Source organism: Dryobates pubescens, chromosome 6 (assembly GCF_014839835.1).
Source record: "Dryobates pubescens isolate bDryPub1 chromosome 6, bDryPub1.pri, whole genome shotgun sequence".
Taxonomy (NCBI): domain Eukaryota; kingdom Metazoa; phylum Chordata; class Aves; order Piciformes; family Picidae; genus Dryobates; species Dryobates pubescens.
In genome coordinates, this window is record NC_071617.1 from 9,896,367 (window position 1) to 9,920,147 (window position 23,781).

Consider the following 23,781-nt stretch of genomic DNA (forward strand, 5'->3'; position numbering starts at 1 on the left):
CACTTTTTTCCCCCCTATTCTGCTTTAACATCCCACCCTCTATTCCCAGAAACATGAGCCCTTGTGACAGCATCCAAAGGATGAAAAATAATAACCAACTGGGACAGAGACATTCTGTCATTCAACACGATGCATGTGCATTAATCTGGTTTTAATTTGCTTATTGCTCAGTCTGAGCACTCAGGACTGAGTCTCAATTTTTGTATTAAGGAATTCCAAATATGGTCAAAAGTCAAATGGAAGAAGTAATAAGGAATGTAGGTCATCTTAACTGGCAAATTTCTGTCATCTGTGAAAGCAAAATATGTCGCAGAACGACTGTATAAATACATCAATTATTTTATCCTTCATTTACTTCCTCTGCCCTCCTTTATCCTTAAATTAGAAGCTAGATGCTAAAAATTTCATTGGAAACTTAAGAACCAGACTTTGCTGTGTGAGGAAGTTTCTGAGTAAGACATCAAGTTTCTAGCCATCAGAGGACAATTTATTGATACTTGTCAAAAGGAAGTATCAGTCTAACAGAAATCAAGACAAAAGGAATGTCTGATGAATTTCCTTTGAAGTGCCTGTTATAAAAGTCCTTGGTAATACATATTGATGAACTCCAAATTGTCTTGCCTGAAGGGAAAAGAAAGTAGACTGCTTTACACTGTCTTATAAATATTCATCAAAAGAACAAGACTTATGTTTCCAGGCGTGAGGTGAATGATTACGGTTGTATGATTGCCTTGGAATCTGGATAATTAGTAAAACAGCCTATGACAGTGGGAGAATTTTAAACTTGGTATCTTGCCATCACTCCTTTTGGATTTAAAGACAGTGCATGCTACTCTGAAAGGAAGGAAATTTATGGGTTGATGGATAGATATAATTAAGCTCTCCATTAGTTTCATCTACTGTTTGTTTGCCTGTTTGTTTAGCCAAAAATTAAAGGCAAAGTTGAGTAGCAGGTCTCTATTCTGACTGGAATGTAACCACAGCATCTGCACTGTGAATGTCTTGCTGGAAAAAAGCTGGTGGAAAGGGCTCCTCAATGAAGACAAGGAAATGCAAAAATATTAGAATTGTACTGTCTTTTACAGAAAGCTGCAGACTACTATCTTGCTTATTTAGCTCAACTCAATCTTGCTTGTTTCATAACATAACAGAAAGTCAACAATCTACCTTTTATGCTTACTTGGTACATGTGATAAGGATATGAGTCGCGTGGGAACGATTCACTATGAGTATCTGGGGAAAAAAAAAATAACTAAAAAGTGCCTGTGCTCAGTGATCTGAATTTTCATCCCTTAGTCTGTAGCTTTCTGTTGACCCTTGTAACAGGCAGCTAACCTTCTACCAGCAGAGAGACACCCCCCCCAAAAAAATGCCATTCTCAGGAAACATTATCCTTTACAGTGTTCAGCACTTAAATGCAGTTGGGCAAATATAATATCCTCTTTGAAGGGAAATAGTTGCTCAGTTTAAGTAACTGAAACTAATTATCTCTGTTGAATGAAGGACACATTCAATGAGTATTTGAGTGGTGTGCTATTTCTCAGAAGCTGGAGAGGGCAAATAGATTGTGTTTCTGGATGGAGAGCTGTAGGAGAATCTAACAGCAGATTTATACCAATTTATAGCCATATTTAAATGCAGAGTCCTGTGAAGCAAGCCAAAATGAGGTGGCAGTCAGCCCAGAGTAAAGAAACCCAGCTTGTAAATAGCATTTTCCAAAAAATAATTTATTGTGGGATAAATGGTGTAACTGCTTAAAGTAATGGCATTCAAAAGAAGATTTTATTACCATGAAAATTGACTTGAACAGAAACATTTAGGGCTTACGGACATCATGTAAGGCTGAGTTGGGCTGAATACCTAGGTAGTAGTGATGATGGTGGCATTACATGCACTGAGTGAACAGGATGATTTTGTGTATTTTCTTTGTGGGATAGACAATGAGCAACCTTTTTCAACTTTGTCCTGTTCTGTGTAATGTGTTGCATTAGTCATACTACTTATATAATGAAAAATAGTTTGACAATTGTTCATACTCAAAAGTGAAAGAGTTGAGAATATTTAAATCTGCTCAAGAATTCATTTGACAATAAAACAAACTATAGCAACCTTGCAAATATAGAGAAACCTTGAGGAATTGGATATTTTTCTCCTTTCTCCATTGAGCATTGCTGGAGATTTCTATAAATGCGAAAATATCATCTTTGTAGCAACTCCCCACTTCTCTGTGTGGGAACAGCTGACTATTTAAATAGTGAAGACAGAATAGCAGTGGAGTATCTCTAAGACCTTGCACTGTAGCATTAACCTGAATCTCTGGAATGTCAAATGCTGAATTACTGCACTGTAAGAAAAGAAGAGAAGATACAAAGTGACATTACAGATAGTGCAAACGACATTCAAAGTCTACTTATTTATACATTAAAAGCTTGATGTCAGAGCATACAAAATACAGCCGTCAGCAGCAAAGAGAGACACGTATGTCTGTAACAAATCAAATGACTACCGTATAATTAAAGTCATTTAAGAAAAGTCAAGGTGCTGAACTGAAATATTCTGACTGTCAAAAATTGTTCACTGAAACACTGAAGGATTTACTTCACAAGACTTCTTGCTAAGAGGACAGGTAGTCAAGTTATATTACCTCACTAGTAATATCAGGCAACCATTTACCTTTATGACTACTTGTCACCAGCCAGACTTCTCTCTCTTCTGCAGATGATTATTTCTACACAAGGATTTCCATTAAGTGGTCAACATTTGCTACCAGTTACTACATTGTGATTCTCTCAGGAACTCTGATTTGCACTGCATGAAAAATATCGATCTGAGGAGATAATCACATGAGTTTGAATGGCTTTTTCTGTTATGGATACTATGCTGTTTGTTTTTTAAAGCTGAAATCAAATCTTTGTTGCACTTCAGTCACACTATGTTATGCCTCTTAGCTGTGACCATAATAAGGTGATTCCATTGCATTTTGCTTTCTGTGTATGAGTTTCAGTAGCTCTACAATATTTGACAGTGTTTGAGCAAATGGTCAAGAACTGTGGAGCACATTTTGAGCTGGGCTCAGCTCAAACACGTACTTATCCTATGTTCAAATAGAATTTGCAGTGCCTTAATTCCTTTTTCCTGTTTCATGTAGAGAACAATTTCTCTGTCTCAGTAATCATGGACTTCTCCTTTAGAGTGTTGAGAGTTCATCTTTTTAACAGCACTCTCATTGTGTCATATACATTTCCTCACAGCTGAGTGATAAGGATACTCTTCCCTTTGGAGTCCAGTTGTGGAGAATCTGGTCGTCCAAGAGGTTCTCTGTGCTGGAAACTCTATACTACTATTTTATGGGTGTTATAATGCTTGTTTGACTCTTGTTTCTCTTCCCAACCCCATCTCCTAGTTTCATATTACATATGTCCAGGGTTTTCCTGAATCTTTTCTATTTATTGTCTTTGGCTTTAATGGCCACCAGATTGGACTTTACAAACACTTCTCTTGTCCGAACACATCTGGTTAAACTAGCTATCAGGTCCAATAATCCATATTGACTTCTTGTCTCACTGCCGTGTTTTCAGGCTCAGAGCTGAGAGAGTCTCAATCTATTTAGACACTGCTAGTTACAGATTTCACTAGTCTGAGTTAGATTTCTCCCACTTCTTTATAAACTTCATAGAATTTGATCATCTTTACACAGAATCAAAGAATATTAGGGGTTGAAAGGGACCTCAAAATATCATCTAGTCCAATCTGTCTGCCAGGGCAGTATTACCTAGTGCAGGTCACACAGAAACACATCCAGGTGGGTTTTTAAAAGTCTCCAGAGAAGACTCCACAACCTCTCTGGGTAGTCTGGTCCAGTGCTCCATCACCCTAACAATGAAAAAGTCTTGCCTTATGTTAACCTGTTTGATGGTACCACACTTTTCCCCATTTATTTAAAGATGAAAATGTCTATAAAGCTACTTATTTCTGACACTCTGACTTCTATAAGGAGTTAACTGAATATTCTTCTGTTTATCATACTATTTCCTAATGTTTTGGGTAAAACACAGGAAGAAAGGTTGGATAATTTTTTGGAGATAACCTTTTAGAAAGAAAAAGTGTGCAAGCTCTGGAATGGAATTTATCACCACCCCCCCCCCCCAAAAAAAATAGACAGAAAGAAAAATTCCTGTTGGAACAGTCCAGTGGAGAAACCTATAATGACATGGGGAAATGCAGGTTGTTGGGGGTATTTGGTTTGGTTTGGATGTTTTTTTTTTTCTATTACTTTTTCACTTTCTTTTGCTTGAGTCTGTATTTAAATATTCAATGAAATAAGGCTTGAGAATAATTACCAGGACCTTAGAAAAGTTAAATCTCAAAAATATTCCATGGGGCAGGTGAAAACACCTCATGTCAATTTTTAGCAGGTCCAAATTTCCTTTCATATGAAAAATAACTTCATATGAGAATAAAATTTCTAACTCTTCATTGCAACAGAGCTAATTAAAATTAAAAATAATCCAAACTCTAAAATAATTGTAGTGAGAATTATGGGACTAAAGAAAAAGCAGAATATGCAGAAAATTACATACTTTGGAGGGTTATAAATTAAAAGGAAAAGAAATGTTTAACCAAAGTGTCTTTATTCAAGGACAGGCTAAAGCAGGCAGAGGGTCATACCCAGTTAGAACTAATTGCTGGGCATGTGAGGATCTCCAAATTTGTTGCTCATCTGCCATATATATAACTTGAGACTTGGATGTCCTTTCCCCTCCACCAAAACCTTTGTTACTCATTTTGAAAAGTTCTAAATGTTTACTGTATGCTTATGATTGTTTAGAATGGAATGGAATGGAAAGGAATAGAATAGAATAGAATAGAATTAACCAGGTTGGAAAAGACCTTTGAGATCAAGTCCAACCTGTCACCCAACACCATCTAATCAACTAAACCATGGTTCCAAGTGCCTCATCCAGTCTCGTCTTAAACACTGCCAGTGATGGTGACCACCACCTCCCTGGGCAACCCATTCCAATGGCCAATCACTCTTTCTGTGAGGAACTTCTTCCTAAAATCCAGCCTAAACCTCCCCTGGCACAGCTTGAGACTGTGTCCTCTTGTTCTGTTGGTGGTTGCCTGGGAGAAGAGACCAAGCCCACCTGGCTACAATCTCCCTTCAGGTAGTTATAGAGAGCAAGGTTTCCCCTGAGCCTCCTCTTCTCCAGGCTAAGCAACCCCAGCTCCCTCAGACTCTCCTCTCAAGGCTTGTGCTCCAAACCCCTCACCAGCTTTGTTGCCCTCCTCTGGACACATCGGAGCAACTCAACATCTTTCTTAAACTGAGGGGCCCAGAACTGGACACAGTACTCAAGGTGAAGTAAGTTACTACACAATCAGAAGCATACAGTAAAGATTCACAATTGACTAAATGAACAAGGAAAGTGTAGTCTGCATAGTTTAACATGAGCTTTAGGAAGAAAAAAGATAGAAGTCAATAGGAGAATACCTGCTAAAGTATAGTTCATTAAAGGTGACCAGAGTAGCTTCAGTCAGTGAAGGTCATACTTAAATAATCTGCTAGAGTTCTTTGAAGATAACACTGACATGACAGATAAGTGAAATTTTGTAGGTACAATGCACTTGAATTTTCAAGAAGCATTTGGCAACCTTCCACATCAGACAGTACTAACTAGGAAAAGAGTCACAAATAAAAGAAGGTGCAAGATAGAAATAGGATAGAGGGCAAGAGACAAAATGTAGCCATGCTTAGAAACATATTAAACTGGAAAGGAATAATGAGTGGAGGATGCAGGGGTCAGTTTTAAGACTGCACTTAATTATGCAGTACATATTACTGGAAAGAGGATACTGAAAATAAGAGCTCTGAGGGTCATTGAAATTAGGAGGTTTGGATCAGAAATTAGGCCTGAATACCAGCCTACCAATCTATAGCTGTACTCACAGTTTGGAAAGAAATAGAGTCAGAAGACTTGCAGTTATTTAAATATTTGGACCAAGAACTGATAAGTGGTTACAGTAAAAAGAGAGGGGAAAAATAGACTGTAGATCTTAAAGTTCCATAGGTTTGCAGTAGTCTCAATTCCCAATGCATATAAGTGTTCATTAACCAGGGCCCCTCAGTTTAGGAAAGATGCTGAGTTGCTGGAACATGTCCAGAGAAGGGCAACAAAGCTGGTGAGGGGTTTAGAGCACAAATCCTATGAGGAGAGGCTGAGGGACCTGGGGTTGCTTAGCCTGGAGAGGAGGAGGCTCAGGGGAGACCTCATTGAGATCATTGAGTCCAACCTATCACCCAACACCCTTTAATCAACTAAACCACGGCACAAAGCACCCCATCCAGTCTCTTCCTAAACACCTCCAGTGATGGTGACTCCACCATCATCCTGAGCAGCCCATTCCAATGGCCAGTCACTCTTTCTATGAAGAACTTCTTCCTAACATTCATCCTAAACCTCCCCTGGTGCAGCTTGAGACTGTGTTGTGGTGCTGGCCACCTGGGAGAAGAGACCAACTCCCACCTAGCTACAAGCTCCCTTCAGGTAGCTGTAGACAGCAATAAGGTCTCCCCTGAGCTTCCTCACATTTCTGGTTACATGACTAGACGTATATGGTACAATTAATGACAGTCACATACCAAAATCGGTATGTTCTCTTCTTTGATCTGCCATTTTGGGTGAAAGGAGTGCTGCATGTTTCAGTCAGGAATATGCCTGGTCAATGTAAAAGGTTGATATAGAAGAAATTCAGGTTAATAACAAAAAATATTAAGAAGCTGAATGGTTTGTGGGTTTTAGACTCATATAACAGCCACTAAGAATATTGTTACGATAGCAAAAGAAGTTTTGTGTGGGCCAACGGTAGCACTACTGAAATTGGAATTATTTCCTCAGGGAAAAGATGTTCTCTGAATGATGGAAAGCTGTGAGAGTCCATTTTAGATATTTCATGACTGCAGAGAAAAGGAATCCCAAACAGCTCACATCAGAAACCAGCTCAGTGAAATCACAACCGTATGTAACCAAGACTCACTGATGGTCATGCTGGTTGCAGAGCTGATGGGTTATTCAAGGTATCTCAAAGACCTCCCTAACACTGTAAGGGTTTTTTGGGTTTGTGTATCGTTCCAAAAACAAACAGTATAAAGATATTCAAAGCACCCTCCCCCACAGTCCCCCCCACCCCCGGAAGCCACCTGGTCATTGCTCTGAAGCACTGGTGTGCAAAATCTACCAGGAGGATTGCTTTCCCTAACAACAGCTTCATCGGGTAGAAACATCAGGAGTATTAGAGTCATGATACTGTGATGATATTGCCTGAATTTCGTTTCAACATTCTCAAAAGTCTGGGGATAGTGAGGATTCATGGAAATGCACATTTCTGGTCTAATGTACAAAGAAAAAAGAAATATTCCTGAGTGTGTGAGAGGAATGTGTGTATCTGCATGGAAGTAGAAACTCATTGCTCCACTCACAAAAACCTTAAGTCCAGAATTTTTCATGGGAGGTGGTTTGAAATCCTTGTCAAATTAAAAAAGAGAGTTCACATGTCAGCATATCTTTCTCCCTTTCCAACATCGAGTTTGAACTGGGAAAGCTCTGGCATTTTCTGAAGACCTAATTTTTCACTTATCATTTATAAAGTTGCCAGGATCCACTGTTAATAAGGATAAATGAAAAGTAGCAAGCTACATCAGAAAGTATCTGGATCCTTGGCTGTATGATATCAAAGATCTGTAGATGACTGTAACACATTTCCTCCTCAGATTCTTAACCTGCTCTTGTTGGAGAGAGATAGCAATCAAGTAAAGACTGTTTTATTCCTTTAAAGAGCCTAAAAAAGTGAATTTCTCTACAATAAAGTCAGCAAACCATTTCAGCACTCTCACTGTAGGAAAATCTACGACAGGTGTCAAGGTGTTGTGATAAAGATCAGATTTGCTTATGGCTTCTTCCATGGTTGGATTCGTAGATAATGGATTTCTCTGGCAATGTTGCTCTTCCCTTCTCGTATGACTGGAAGCCCAGCAGTGCTGGTAGAGAATGTTTGTGTTTCCTCTCTCTCTCTTCTATTCATTGAAACTATCCTTATCTGTTACTCTGACTATGTTTCAAATATTGGTTCCACATGTAATTTAATTAGTGCCAGGAGTTCTTGAGGGTTAGATTAGAAAAGATGGATTAATTTCTGCTGTTCATTCTAATTGTCTCCTGGATAACAGCACAGGTTTCTTCACTGACAAAATGCAATAAATAAATAAATAAAATATGTAAAGATATGCAGGACCAGGATATTAAATGTTGTGGAAGAGCTCAGCTGAGAATTAGTTTCAGTCTTGTGATAGTTTTAGGCTATGCCTTTAAAATTTTTCACAGATCTTGAACAGAGAGTAGTAAATGTTGGGGGGGATTTTCAATGCACCACAAGTCTGAATACAGACTTGCTATAGATGTCTTATTAAATTTCTTTGTTTTCTTACTTTTCTCTAAGTTTTCTTCCTCCTGAACAGGCAGAACATACACAAGGCTTGCTATAACACATTCCTTCCATTCCTTTTTCTTATCATTAGGACAGAACTTAAATTGGATGGTGAGGTTTTGGGAACCCAAATCAGTGAATAAATAATTCAATCAGGGGCAGTCTCTACAGCTACATGGCTGATCTGCTAAATCATATTAAGAAAATGCAGCTGCTCTCCAGCTTCCTTTTTCTTACAGATCTGTTCTGATGAGAAGCTGAAGGTTGAATAATTTTCAGAGATCTCCCTCTGTTGTAGAGTGGGAGCTTTTCACCCATTTAACAAGGCAGAACAAATTAAGGAACAAGTTTTCAGTCATTTGAAGCCTCTAAACAGATGAAAAGAGGCTCTTGTATCATAGAACCAACCAATAAGGAAATAAAAAATATGATTTGATTAAACAGGCTAACTCAAAAGAGAGAGGGAGAGGAGAGAGTGGGCAGGCAGAATGAAAGGGAAGGAAGGGAGGAAGGAAAGAAGAGAAAAAAGGAAATTAAAGAGAGAGAGAGGGTAAATAGAGGATGATGACTTAAAAACTCAGTTGTAGCTTGAAATACAGTTGTAACCTGAAGTACAGAAGAAAGTAACACTAGAGGTTCTGCCTCAGAATCATAGACAGTAAAGTGACTTTAACAGTGACCTGGGCACTTTGCCTCTGCAAGGATTGCAGGACTTCTCACATAGAGGTGAACCTTACTCATGCTAGGAAGATCAATCACTGAATAATAACTTAGCCAATTTCAGAGTTTTAGGTACAAATCGTATTTTAAGAAAAACAAAACAAACCAAAATGCTTGGCTATAAGTAATAGTTTAATAAAGTCAGTAAAACATCTTTGTGTGTGTGTGTGTGTGTATGATGAAAAGCTCTGTAATATTCTTTTAAGTCTAATAACTTTGTTAGAGTCATTCAAATTAAGTACTACAGTTTTGTAAATCAAAAGTTCAAAAAATGTATTTCTTTGCATACTATGAGATGGGAGAAGCTTAGGTGCTAGTTTGGACCACAGTCATTGGTTTTAGTAGTTTTGTATAGTCTGTAGAAATAAAAGATGACCTGCATATGAAATATTTATGTCAGGAAGATGATTTTCATAGTGAGTGTGCTACATGACTGTTATAATGATTTTCTTACATAGGTCTTTACATTTCCTTTGGGGGAAAAAAGGGAATCATAGAATCATAGAATCAATAAGGTTGGAAGAGACCTCAAAGATCATCATGTCCAACCTGTCACCCAAGACCTCATGACTAGTAAAGCATGGTACCGAATGCCATGTCCAATCCCCCTTGAATGCTTCCAGGAATGGGAGAAAAAAGAAAATATCTCCAAGGTGCAACTCAACTTTTTCTTTAAAATAAAAGAAAATAATTCATTACTACAGTATGCATACACAAATCTATGATAAGAAATATCTGAATTTAATTAAAAAAAATAAAAATTATAATTTAATCATTTTAATTTTGACTTTGCAGAAACACACAACACAGGCAATATGATTGCAAATGTTATGCAGAAATAGCTTAACAACCCCTCTGCTGCATACAATATATATGATACAAAATCAGAGTCTGTTTTCTACGTGTACTAACTGGGACATTCTTTTTCAGCTTCCTTATTCTTAACACCCCTCCTTGCAAGAGAAATAATTATCTTCCTTATCTTCCTATGTCATGAATATTACTGCATTTTGAGCCTTTTCTTTTTGAAGGCACATGTACTTTGGACCCTCAATAGGAATACTGCCTTAAGATTTTAGGCAACATTGAAACAATTATATTTATACATATTAAATTTTGACTTTACCTTTGAGATAAATATGTAAAACGGCTCTGATAGTTCTGCTATTCTTCCTTACCTCAAACTACACCCTACAACTGTCTAAGGAAGCTACTGTGTGATTCACGCAGGTGGGTATCTAATATGATACTGGCTTCAGCCTATAGAAAGCATGAAGCTAGAATTATGCCCATTCTTGGTATTAGCATGAGCATCCCATGCAATAGGTGCATGCAGTGATCCCTGCTGGCCTGGCTAATGTCTTGGCTTTTGTTTCCCTCATGAAAGAGGGGGAACTTGCCCACATGCTGGGACAAGATTCAATATCTGGGGATAGCTTGCCTTCACCACATGCACTTGGTGGCCTGGCTTAGCTGATGTGGTGGTGTTAGGTCATAGGCTGGACTTGATGATCTCAGAGGTCTTTTCCAGCCTCAGTAATTCTGTGATTCTGTGATACTTTTCCCACTCTTTTTGACAGAATCTAGGTACTGTTTTGCTGTATGAAGTACAAATTATTGATTTCTGATGCAAATACATTCTGATTTATTTGCCCATATTTCCTGTGGACACAATATAGCATTGCATGTTGCTTGCTTTACATGGTTGTCACCTGGCTGCTGAGCCTTGCATCATCAGCTCCTCATGTGGCGAAAAGCTACTAATAAACTAATTGCTTAATTGCTCACTGATGGAAGCAATGATGGGTTTGATCTTGGCCTGAGAGGTAAACAGTACCAGTATCATCCCTACCTCCAGCCTCAATATATGTATATATATGTACTGTAAAATGCAAAAAAGGAATTCATGACTCACTGTATATGGATTTTTATTGCTTTAGAATCTTTTAAATTAACAAGTAATTATTACTTAATTTAAGTCCATTTAACAGAGGCAGGTTACTGTTAAGGACTCTAGGCCAGGATATACTTGTTTGCATGATTGTATTTTAATGAACACTCAGTATTTGAAGACAACAATATAAAAAGAATACAGATTTGCTTTAAGAAGAAACATCAAAACTGTTTGCTCTGAGTTTAAGTATGGTTATAAAATGAGAAGTATTTTTGCAGGACACTGAGCTTACACAAATCTGAACTTTTTAGTTTTCCTTTTTGAAAAAAAATTATATATTTTTAAACATTTTTAGATTAAAAGCTTCAGTAATCCTAGGAATGTTACAGATTATTTTTTTATGGCAAAAAAAAAATGAGCTTGAGATTCACCCATGGTGGTACAAACAAAGCCACATTGTTTTACGCAACCTTTATGAAGCTTTGAAAGGCAAATTCCGAGGGTACTCATCACCAGCAAGGCACCAAAAAGATGATCTTGCCTGTTCTAGGCAGCTCCTCATGATGATGATTTATTTTCAAAAATCATAATCTCATTTTTTTTTCACTATACAAAATTCACCAAATATGCAAAACTCAAACCAAAGCTAGCATGAATATCAGCACAGTACACACTCTTTCCTAGCAAGCCTTAGCAACTGGTGCTTGGATGCTGTTGATTAAATTTTGTAACAAGAAGACTGTATTTCTAATTCCTTGAATTTGAAAGGAGGAGCAGAATTCATAGCTAATAATTTTCTCTGAGATTAGAGTGAATGCAGAAATATTTTTCTTTCAGTCTTTCAGAAGGTTAGATAAACTGACTCTTGCAAAAATCTCTTTGAAACACATACCACAAGATTTTAGCCCACTTGTTTTTAAACAGTTCAGCAAGTGGGCTTATATAAAGAATAATTTTATTTGTATTGTTTATATTTACTGCACAAAAATGTTCCCAAATAAATATTTAGAGTGGTTTAGACACTGTGCAGCTGGAATGCAAATGACTAGCACTAAATATTTCAGATCTTCTGCTTTGTTCCTGTGACCACGGTTGCATGAATAGTTTAAGGTTCTCTCTTTGGCCTACTGGTAAACCACTCTTTAAATGACAAGGTGATGATGTTAGGAGAAGAAATAACACAAGTAGGCTGAACATGAGCCTGCAGTGTGCCCAGGCAGCCAAGAGGGCCAATGGCATCCTGGCCTGTATCAGGAACAGTGTGGCCAGCAGGAGCAGGGAGGACATTCTGCCCCTGTATGCTGCACTGGTTAGGCTGCATCTTGAGCACTGCGTCCAGTTCTGGGCCCCTCAGTTTAGGAAAGATGTTGACTTGTTGGAATGTGTCCAGAGAAGGACAACAAAGCTGGTGAGAGGTTTGGAACACAAGCCCTATGAGGAGAGGCTGAGGGAGCTGGGGTTGCTTAGCCTGGAGAAAAGGAGTCTCAGGGGAGACCTTATCGCTCTCTACAGCTACCTGAGGGGAGGTTGTAGCCAGGTGGGGGCTGGTCTTTTCTCCCAGGCAACCAGCACCAGAACAGGAGGACACAGTCTCAAACTGCACCAGGGGAAGTTCAGACTGGATGTTAGAAGGAAATTCTACACAGAGAGAGTGATTGCCCATTGGAATGTGCTGCCCAGGGAGGTGGTGCAGTCACCATCATTGGAGGTGTTTAAGAGGATACTTGATAGGGTGCTTGGTTTAGGTGGTGTTGGATGATGGATTGGATGCGATGACCTTGAAGGTCTCTTCCAACCTGGTCTATTCTATTCTATTCTATTCTATTCTATTCTATTCTATTCTATTCTATTCTATTCTATTCTGAGTCACCAGGAAGGAATACAAAATGATCTACATTCTAAAAAAGAGAACTTTTAAATTATTTTTTTTTAACTTAAAGAGCTCTGTCACAAACATTATTTCTTATCTTTCATCTGTCATGTTTTTCTCACTTAACATTTTCATTTCTTCCCTTTTGTGTGCAGAGGGAGGAACTTGCACTGCTTAGTCTAATGATATGATCCAATGCAATTAAATATATTTCTTTCATGGTCTGTTCCTTTTTTAATTTAAGGTTATTGGGCTATATCAGTGTTAGCTGTTTCTCATATAAATCAGTATGCTCTGATTTATAGACAATATCTTGGATAAATAAAAGCAATACAGAATTAGGTTTTGACAAATTATTGTGTCTTTTCAGAAAAGGCAGACAAATTCCTTAGCAAATTATGCAGATGGATCAAGAGTTTAACATTTTAAGAGTAGAATTTATGTAGAATTAGAGGCCATTTTCATGAAATTATGGATAGTAAGAATAATCTTTTCATGTAGATGAATCTGTAGTATATAAATTAAATTAGAAGTCATAGGATTGCTGCTCCATTATTTCGCCTCATTTCCAGATTTCCAGCACCCCTGCTGACTTTTTAATACATTTCTACAACATGGAAATCAGGCTCCAAGACAGTCTTTTTGACCATATTGCCCCTCCAAATATGTTATAGAAGGTAGAGAGTAGGCATAAAGGATTGCTACCCCTGCCCCTTAATGTTCCTGAGACCTTCTGCAGCACATGTAAATTTCACCTCTTCTTTTTCAGTATCAATTTGCCAGCACTAAGAGGAGTTTGAGCAGTTTGCCTCACCATACCCTATAGCTCAGAAGAGAACATACTGATCGAGTAGACTACAAATCTGATTCTGTGTCTAACTTCTTCAAAATTGTTACTCTGAGCTTGCTCACAAAATTCATAGAATCATAGAATCAACCAGGTTGGAAAAGACCTCAGAGATATCAAGTCCAACCTACTACCTAATACCTAACACCTCATGACAATTAAACCATGGCTTCAAGCGCCACAACAAATCCTTTTTTGAACACCTCCAGGGATGGTGAATCCACCACTTCCCTGGGCAGCACATTCCAATGGCCAGATACTCTTTCTGTGAAGAACTTTCTCCTCATCTCCAGCCTAAATTTGCCCTGGCACAGCTTGAGACTGTGCTCTCTTGTTCTGGTGCTGCTTGCCTGGGAGGAGAGAGCAACCCCCTTCTGGCTACAATCACCCTTCAGGTAGCTGTAAATGGCAATGAGGCCTCCCCTGAGCCTCCTCTTCTCCAGGCTAAGCAACCCCAGCTCCCTCAGCCTCCCCTCATTTGTGCTCAATAGCCTTATTGTCCTTCTCTGGACACATTCAAGTATTTCAATTTCCTTCTTAAACTGAGAAGCCCAGAACTGGACATAACAGAAGAATGCAAAGTTTCTTTCAGTTTTTTGGACTACATTAACTGAGGTCACACAAGGTCACATCTGGGAACAACACCTAGTTCAGTGCAACAACTTCAAGTATTGCTCAGCCAACATGCCTGTCAGAATTAATGTTCTAAACTGATGTCTGTTGCTGTCTCATCTGGTACAATCAGAAGATGCTATCACACTCTCTTAAATCTTGTTACATACCATTCAGGAAAAAAAATAAAAAATAAACGCTTTTAAACCTCCAGCAAAGTGTATGTGTTGCTGCTAGATAATAATAAACCTTTAATCTGTGTAATGAACCTTTAATATGTTCAAAGGAGAATTCTTTCACAGTGCTTTTTGCAGATTGTTGTGTGATTTCTTCTCCTTCTCTTTCAGCAGGTGACTGACTTGTCTCATACAGAGAAACCACTTTTAAGATAAACTCCCCATTTTAAACAAAATTATGTCATCTCTCCTAATGTGATAAAAACCACTAGTACAAGTCTTTTGCAATGTTTTGGTTGGTACTGACAGATAGAAATATTAAAAATGACCATTGCCTGAGAAATTGTTCAGATGCCTGATATGGCCAAGTGGCAGAACTTAGGAGATGAAAGCCAGAAGCACTCCTGCAGCCCAAGAACTACCTCCTGCTTGAGACACCAGATGTTTCTGCATTGATCTGTGCTAATAACTCTGACCTTTATCAGGCCTAACCTTCATTTGGCTCTAGATAGCAGTCATTCTTATGTTTCTTACCAGGTTTCTTACATGACACAAAGCATGACACAGAATTTAATTCCAGTTCAAAACTTCATAGGTTGTGCAGGTTTCTCTTACAATGTACACAGATGGATATTAGGCCACACCTTGAGTACTGTGTCCAGATCTGGGCCCCTCAGTTTGAGAAAGATGCTGAGTTGCTCAAATGTGTCCAGAGGAGGGCAACAAAGCTCCCAATGAGGAGAGGCTGAGGGAGTTGGGGTTGTTTAGCCTGGAGAAGAGGAGGCTCAGGGGAGACCTTATTGCCATCTACAGTCACCTGAAGGGTGGCTGTAGCCAGGTGGGGGTTGGTCTCTTCTCCCAGGCAACCTGTATCGGAATAAGAGGACAGTCTCAAGCTGCACCAGGGCTGGTTTAGGCTGGATGTTAGGAAGAAGTTCTTCATAGAAAGAGTGATTGGCCATTAAAATGGGATGCCCAAGGAGGTGGTGGAGTCTCCATCACTGGAATTGTTTAAAATAAGACTGGATGAGGTACTTAGTACCATGGTTTAGTTGATTAGATGCTGTTGGGTGATAGGTTGGACTTGATGATCTTGAAGCTCTTTTCCAACCTGGTTAATTCTGTATTCTGTAAAACTTAAGAGATTGCACTAGTGCTATCCTGAATGTTCATGCCTTTTAAGACTAAATTCTAGGAAAGGGCAGATTTTAACACTGTTCTCTCCAGTGGTGTTTCAAGGTATGCTGCTGTGCATCACGACACAAGATGGGCTCCATGCACTGATGTCTGCATACTCTTAATGTCCCAGCCATACAAGAAATCTGAGACAGAGTAACAGCTTGAACCTAAAATTCCCAAACCAAGGATGTGATGCCACTTTCCAGCTCTTCCTGATTACAAATGTACCAGGGGAAGGCTGTCTGGCCTTTAACATTTGATGGCCCTATAAAAATATAGTGTAGACTGTGACTTGAAGAGAGAACACATTATGTAAGAGAATGAGGGAAATTATGCCCATTATTTAGCTACTCTGAAGATAAGGGAGCAATAGAAAAAGCAGTTTCAATTAAGCTCTAATTTAAGCAAAAATAAAAGGAGCCAAAATTCAGAAATGTGTATATATAAAAGGCAGAAGATCTGCTGCTCTTTGCATTCCAGGCATGACTGAATATATTAAAAAAATATATATATCCATGGTTGGTAGGGTGGGAATAGTTGTTATATTTACATGGGTTCTCTGCCACAGAATATTTTACAGAATTTGTGCTGTATATGTAGCTGCTTTGAGATGTGTCATTTAATTCAGCGAGGAACTGGGGCTAGACTTTGCATGATAAATGCTATGGCAACCAAGCTGTGTTGTGTGGAATATCTTTGTAGATTAAAGTGCTTTGAATCATGCGTGGCAGCTCATACAAATGGCTGCTCACAAACATACACATAATCAACATTTTGTGTATATGAGTCCCATTCTTTGTCAAGTCTCACCCTCAGAAATATTTATTTTCATTAAAATAAATACACATAGCACATGCATAAACATACACACACGTATTATATGCAAGCATACGTAAGAGTATTCAGAGAAGGAATGTGGATTTTTGTGCTTTTTGGTTTTGTTTTAAAGACTAACATGTTATTTTAACATATGCAAATACAAAGATCAAGACTATGGAACATTGCATTGGAAGGAAAAAAAAATTAAATGTGGGTCTCCCTGCAAATCATTCTACATTAAACATTTCTGCTCACTCATTCAATATGTGCTTAGTCTGTTAAACTGCTTCACTACTCTAATTACAAGTACCTTTTTTTTAATAGCTTTTGTACATAGTGAAAAATAAATGTTATGGCTAAGAGCTGTCTTCCATACCTGACTTACTGGGATAAAATTATGTTTCTTTCTGTAAAAAATCAGTGCAATTCTTTAAAATGGGAATGTGTTAAATAAAATCTCACACCAGCAAAGTTTGAGATTTTTTGAGGAAAAGAGCATATGCCCCCTATACCTAAAACACTTTCCCATAGATGAGGTGGGGAGTAGAGAAAGTGGGAAAAAATCCCAAACCAACACACAGACACACACCACACACCCCAACTTCTATGACAGAATTCCATGCTCCTGGTTTTGGAGGATATATTTTTACACCTGCAGGTGGTGGTGACTGATCAAACGCATTTCTTTTGGTAACCTTGATATCTTTCTACACTCAGGGTGCCTTTCTGCATGCATGCCTAACTATCCCTCCATAATGAGCAAAACTGCAGTCCAAAGAGCTGACATGAAGAGGTGGGAGGCTGGTGGGGAATGTCCGTATGCAGCTGTGGGAGCACTTAGAGGAATTGCTTCAGGGTCCAGAAGGCTCTTCCAAAGGAATTTGCTGTCAAGAGGAAATCAGCATCTGGTTCCTTGTTTAAGCAATGTAAAAGCAGAAGCAGAGGTAGCTTGGTATCCTCATTTAGGAAATTTAGCAACTGGATCCAATCCCACATCAGAAAAAGCTCAGGAAGGCAGGCATTGGTTCCTGCAGGGCTCAGGTTCAGAAAAGGTGCTGTGGAATGGCATGACATACCCGAAAGACAAGATCTTCTTTGGACTTGGAATTTGCAATCCTGTTTTGGGGCTCTAAAGTTACCTTGGTGTTAAATGGAGGAGAAACAGGCTCCTCATGTGGGATTCACAGTGAACCGCATGCATACTGATGGAACACTTAAATCAGCTAGGAGAGAATGAGAATGAAGAGTAATTTTTTTGAGACCGTGTTTTTACACTTTGTTCTAACATACATCTTTGTAGTTGTAGAGAGGAGCAATACCCCTTTTCCTCATGTCCTCCTAAGCACAAGTAAGTGTATGATTAGAGAAAGACATTTATCCAGATGGAAATATTTCATTTTTTTTCTTGGTGTTGCATGGATGAACTGAAGTCATGGCTCCACCTGAGGTGATGAGCAGCTGGGGACACTGATGATGAAATACTATATCCATCTTTCCAGTGGAAACCAGAGTATTCTAAATAGTTTTATCATCTTCAGTACTCATGTCGGCAAAGAAATCACAGAATCTCTGAATGTTAGGGGTCAGAAGAGAGCTTGAAAGATCATCTAGACCAACCCCCCTGCCAGAGCAGGATCACCTATACCAGATTACACAGGAAAGCATCCAGGCAGGTTTTGAATATCTTCAGAGGAGACTCCATAACCTCCCTGGCCAGCCTGTTTCAGTGTTCTGTCACTCTCACAGTGAATTTTTTCCCCCTCATGTTTCCATGGAGCTTCCTATGCCTTAACTTCCATCCATTGCTCCTTGTCCTGTCATTGAGCATCACTGAGAAGAACCTGGCTCCATCCTCTTGGCACTTGCCCTTTATGTATTTATAAACCTCAATGAGGTTGTTCAAAATGAATTTCATCTTTATATAACTGAAAGTAAGACAGGTGGTCCAAGCTAATCATCTGTACTAGTCATCTTAATCTTACAGTCAATAGAAGAATATAAACCAAGAACCTTGCAGATGGTGTTTCATTCTTTGTTTCCTGCATTTCAGGATGGGATGAACCAATAGTTTGAGGTGTGTGTTTCTAGTGATTGTTTAATTCAGGTTAAATTCTTACTAAAAGTGCAAGTGCAACTAGAGCAAACATGTTCAAAATCTGTACACACTCAGGCATGCTGAATCAAATACAAATAGTAGGTAAAAAAGGTGGGACAGTTATTTAAATGGCTCAGGAGAATAAATGCAGCTACTTCTGAAGTGCCACAGCGTTTCTTGTGGTATCTGGGCCAGCTGGGGAAAAGCTACCACAGGCGTGCTTATGTGTGTGGATGTCACACTTCTGATTGTAATATAGTTATGTTCCAAGAAGATGACTGTACTGCACATAGCAAAGTAAGATTGACTCACCTGAGATAGATACAAATAATCTAAGAATGCTCAAGAAGGAAATTAGATTGGAGATATTGCCCACATGACTAAAAGAAGTACAACAGGCAAGCTTGCAGATGCCAGGGATTTAAAAGCTTTGTTTTTTGGCCTAGCTTCACAAATTGTGCCCATAATTACAAGCCTTTGTGTAATACTTTCAGGTAATCCTTTGAGAAGTGCAATTGGAAGATGTCAAAATACAAACTTATAAACAACAGATATAAGAAGAAACATGTTTACTTTGTTGCTTAAGTGAAGTGCTTAACCAGTTAATTGTTTGGACTTTGGATATGTGCAAGATATTTTGTGGTAAGTGCATCAGTTCTCCTTAACATAGAATGAAAAAATGCCAATTGAAACTATGTTCGGCTCTCATATTGTGGAAATTCCACAAGGTAACAAAAGCAGTGGAAAAAATCAATTTGTTGTGGCTTCTACAGCTTTATGCATGCTTTCTTCTTTTTGCTTCATTTAAACTGTCTTCAGACTGAAATAGGGGAGCCAGTTCACTACAAGTGGTCAACAGCTTTTGTGCTTGTTTATATTATTTACCACAGGAATACAATAAAGGTTCGTGACCTACCTGACATAAATCTAGCTTACTAAAATGTTGCATGTGTTTTCAACTGGGAAAGTTGCTGTTTGGGCTAATAATAGGTTTCTTCAGCTGAAATAAAGAAGTGGACTGGAACAAATCGACTATCTGGTTAAAACCCTCAAATTTCTTCTATGTGTGGGTAGTTCACAAGCATAATAAAGAACCAGAGCATTAATACTGACTATATGAGGATGGTTTTGGCTTTACTCTTAGATCAAGGAATATCTGTTCATTTCCATGGTTTGACATAGACCTTGAAGTCCCTTCAGACATTCTCTTCATGCTTATTTAGAATCCTTTGAACTCCCTCTAAACCTGTTTTTCTGAGGCTAATGTCACCAGCTTAGTAAGAAAAACAGAAGTGAAGCAAGAGCCTTATGTGAGAGGATAATTCTTTACATGACCTTCTGCAAGCCTAGATCTGAAACAGACAGAAAATATATAGGAGTATTCAAAATATCTTAAAAGTGTTTACAGTTGAATCTTTGACAACTGCTTCCTTAGTGTCATGTACTTCAAATTTCAAGTTTCTTTATATGTAACTTTAATAATAGATTGTTAAATTAAACATATTATAATCAATGCATTGTAATCATTACTCCTCCATACATATTTACACGTGGTAATTGAATTCTGTTTCATATTTGTTAGCCTATTTTTTTTTTATGGGAGCGATAGTACCTCATAAAAATTCATGCTATCTTTCAATGACTTTATAAAAGGAATCTGGCATGCAACTTTGATGTGACTTTATTGAGTCCCGACACACTTGAATCAACTTTAGCCTTTGGCTGGGGAGTTATCCCTTGGTAATGGAGCCAGTGTATTCTGTGAAAAAAAAGAAGATTTGGGGTTACCAAGAACAACTCATTGTCTCTACTCGAAATTTTAGTCTCTGATATGCTGATAAATAAGGGAGAATGATAGCTCCTCCTTTGTGCCAAATGAGAAGAATAAGACTAAATTATTAATTCTGAAAAATAAATTTTAAAATAATTAAAAAACCCAAAACAAAATAAAATTAAAAACTCTTACCTTAGCAATTTAATCAAAACATGTCACTCCATTTCTGCTGCTGAGAACACATTAAGCACAGCCTTTTGCAAGGCTAAACAGGAGCAGAATATGAAGAAAAGCTTGACTTAAAGTATTTATAATGATGAATCTATTTCCTCATCCTGAATTTTTGCTTTCAGTGTTCATCCTAGGGGTCCAAGAATACACAAGGACCTCATAAGTTGCTGAACTGGACCTTGGAAATCAAATGAGTGGAAGAACTGATTATCAGATGATATGATGGGAATCAGCATAAGCCATGCAGTTTCTGACACCTTTTGGAATGATCCCACGTGCAAAATATTACCCAGTTAACTTGAAAAACCAGAAAAGCAAGTGAGAATCTCTGACCTGCCCAGTTGTATCACAGAAACACATATTTCCATCAACCAGTCCTTCCAAAATAAAACACACTTACCATTTTGCATCAAGCAACCTCTGCCCCTAATTGGGTCTTCGCTTCTTTTATTGTTCCCAAATATGACTTATTCCAATATTTCCTGGGTGAGAATACAAATAAAGACTATTGGAGCTATTAGGAGAAGAGTTCTAATTGCAGACCCTTTTTTTTAAGAGAATGGCAGCTCAGAGAGATAAATCATGACCTGAATCTGTTAATTACAGTTACAACCCTTTTACAACTCTTTAGACATTATTTATCAAGAAAGACAGTTCTACTAGGATGGTTGTTTTTACTATGGTTCTTTCAGGTGATGAAGTATGATACAATTAAGAAAATATGTATTTAAAATAATATTTTTAAACATACTCTTTATATTCATAGCTTATAATTCCATCTTTAAGCCTAGTGATTTAAACAGTTTTCTATTGTTCAGTCCTTTATACCGTATCACTATTTTCCTGTAACCATAAATTCTGTTTAATTATTAATCCCTAGGAAAAAAATGATAACCGCTAGCCCACCATAATGCAATTCTTTCATCTCCAAACAGTGTACAGGAGGTAATATGCTGCTCTTGAAATTCATTCTTTAATCCTTTCTTCTTTTAGAATTCAGAGCCATGAAGATTTATCACAGTTCCATAGATTTCAAAAGAAGACTACGGCTTTGTGATTTCAATCCATAGGACCGTAAAGATGCTACTTTGCCAGAGCTACATTGTACTTCTAAAGTGGAATGAGGAAATTGATTTGCAGTAAAAATATATCTTATTACTCAATTACCATATCAGAGAAACAAAGTTGTCACTCTACTTTTATTCTCCTTTCAGATATTTAATCACGGAATTGTTTTCAGAATCATAAGTTTGAGTATTCCGTAGTTTTCTTTTCATACAACTAAGGTATAAGATCTTTTCCCCCCTTATTTTCCATTGTAAGTGTAATTTTTTTTTTCTGTGTGTATAAAATACCTTTGTATGCTGTTAACTTCAATGAACTCTTAGGTCTTTCTTCTTCAAGAAAAATATTGTTGGAGATAAACAAGTCTGTAATGCTTTGTCATGCTAATATTCATTTATCTCAGAAGCATTTCAGTTATTTTTTTTCCCCCTTGAATATACCATGGCTAGCTTTTGACTGTTACATGGTTGCTTGGATGTGGAGCAATGATGATGACAAAAATGAGGTAGTCTCCCTCTACTCATCACATACCAATATGCTTTCAAAATGCTTTGCTGTCTCTGAATCAATAACCACTGCTTTGCAGTTTCACATGTACCAGTGTGTAACAAATAGAGACCTCTTTGAAAAATAGAAAAATAACTGAGTGAAAATACCACACATCAATAGTACATTGCATGCCAAACATACTTTCAAAAATGAGCGAGAAAACAGAAATCAAGTATCTGCACCTGAGAAAAGACTGTCCACTTAAATAAGCTTAGGTGAGAAGCAAGCTCCGTTCAAAGATGAGTTATTTGCCTTAGATGGCTAAGCTCACATAATGTCAAGTAACATGAAGATTGTTGGTCTTTGGAACTCCCTATGTGATCCATGAAACAATAGATCCCTGTAAGAACGACCGCAGAACTATTGGACTCTGCTGTTGATATAAATAAATGCATTGCTGTTGAGACAAGGCTTACAGAAGCATTACTCCAATACCTTCCAGCTGCGGATTTCTTTAAAAACAAAACCAAAAATAAAACCAAACTAAAACCAAAACCAAAAAAAAAAACCCAAAAACCAGCCCACGGACAAGAAAAGCAGATAGTGTCTCTTTTTCTTCTCAGCCTGGAAAGTCTTTCCCTCTCTCTGTCTCTCCCTCTCTCTGCAAGACCGCCTTGCTCATACAGTTCCGATGCAGTGGAGCATGGCGTCATGAGATGCTTATTCCTGAATTTAAATGGAGTGTAACGATAGCGATCCTCCGCAAAAACAAGAACAAGGTCCTGATCAGGCTTGGGCTACCTTCAATGTCATCAGAAGGTGAATTAAGAGGATTTGGTAATTCCGTGGTCAGCCTCGGTACGGATGTTCCCAGTTGCAGCTGTTGTGACCAGCTGGGTACCGCGCGGTGCTCCACACAAGCACATAGGCATAGACATACATATAGGCACAGACGCACGTACAACTTCCTTGCATGCTGAAGCAAACTCCTCCCATACCCTATTCCTGGCACACATCTAAATGGCTGTTTTATACATATTAACCCTGTGAAACGCTGTAGGACTTGGCTATTCGCCTCCCAGATAATAAACTATCCGTTTGCAAGCCTGTCACACAGTTCACAGATCAAAGAATCAAGGTGTCACCAGCCTTCTTTAGTATAGATATCACTCGTTCTTTACAGCCTAGTTATGCTTGCATAGCCCTTAGACATTTTTTGTCTTGAGGTTACTTACCCTATTCAAGTACTCTATTCTCCTTTTTCACAGCATCTGTGCCACAGGCTCGCTGGCTGAAAAAATATCACACAAAAAATGCAACAGTGCCCCCCTCTCCCTTTTATTTAATTTGCTTGCCTTCCATCCTGCCTGTCCGCTTTTGAACATAGTCGGTTCTCCTGTCAAGAAAAGAAAAGAAGAAGAAAGCATAATCGTAAATTTCAGCTCAAAATGTAATGAGGGGCTCTTTATTAAAAAGAGAAAAAGGAAAAAAAAAAAAAAGAAAGAAAGAAAGAAAGAAAGAAAGAA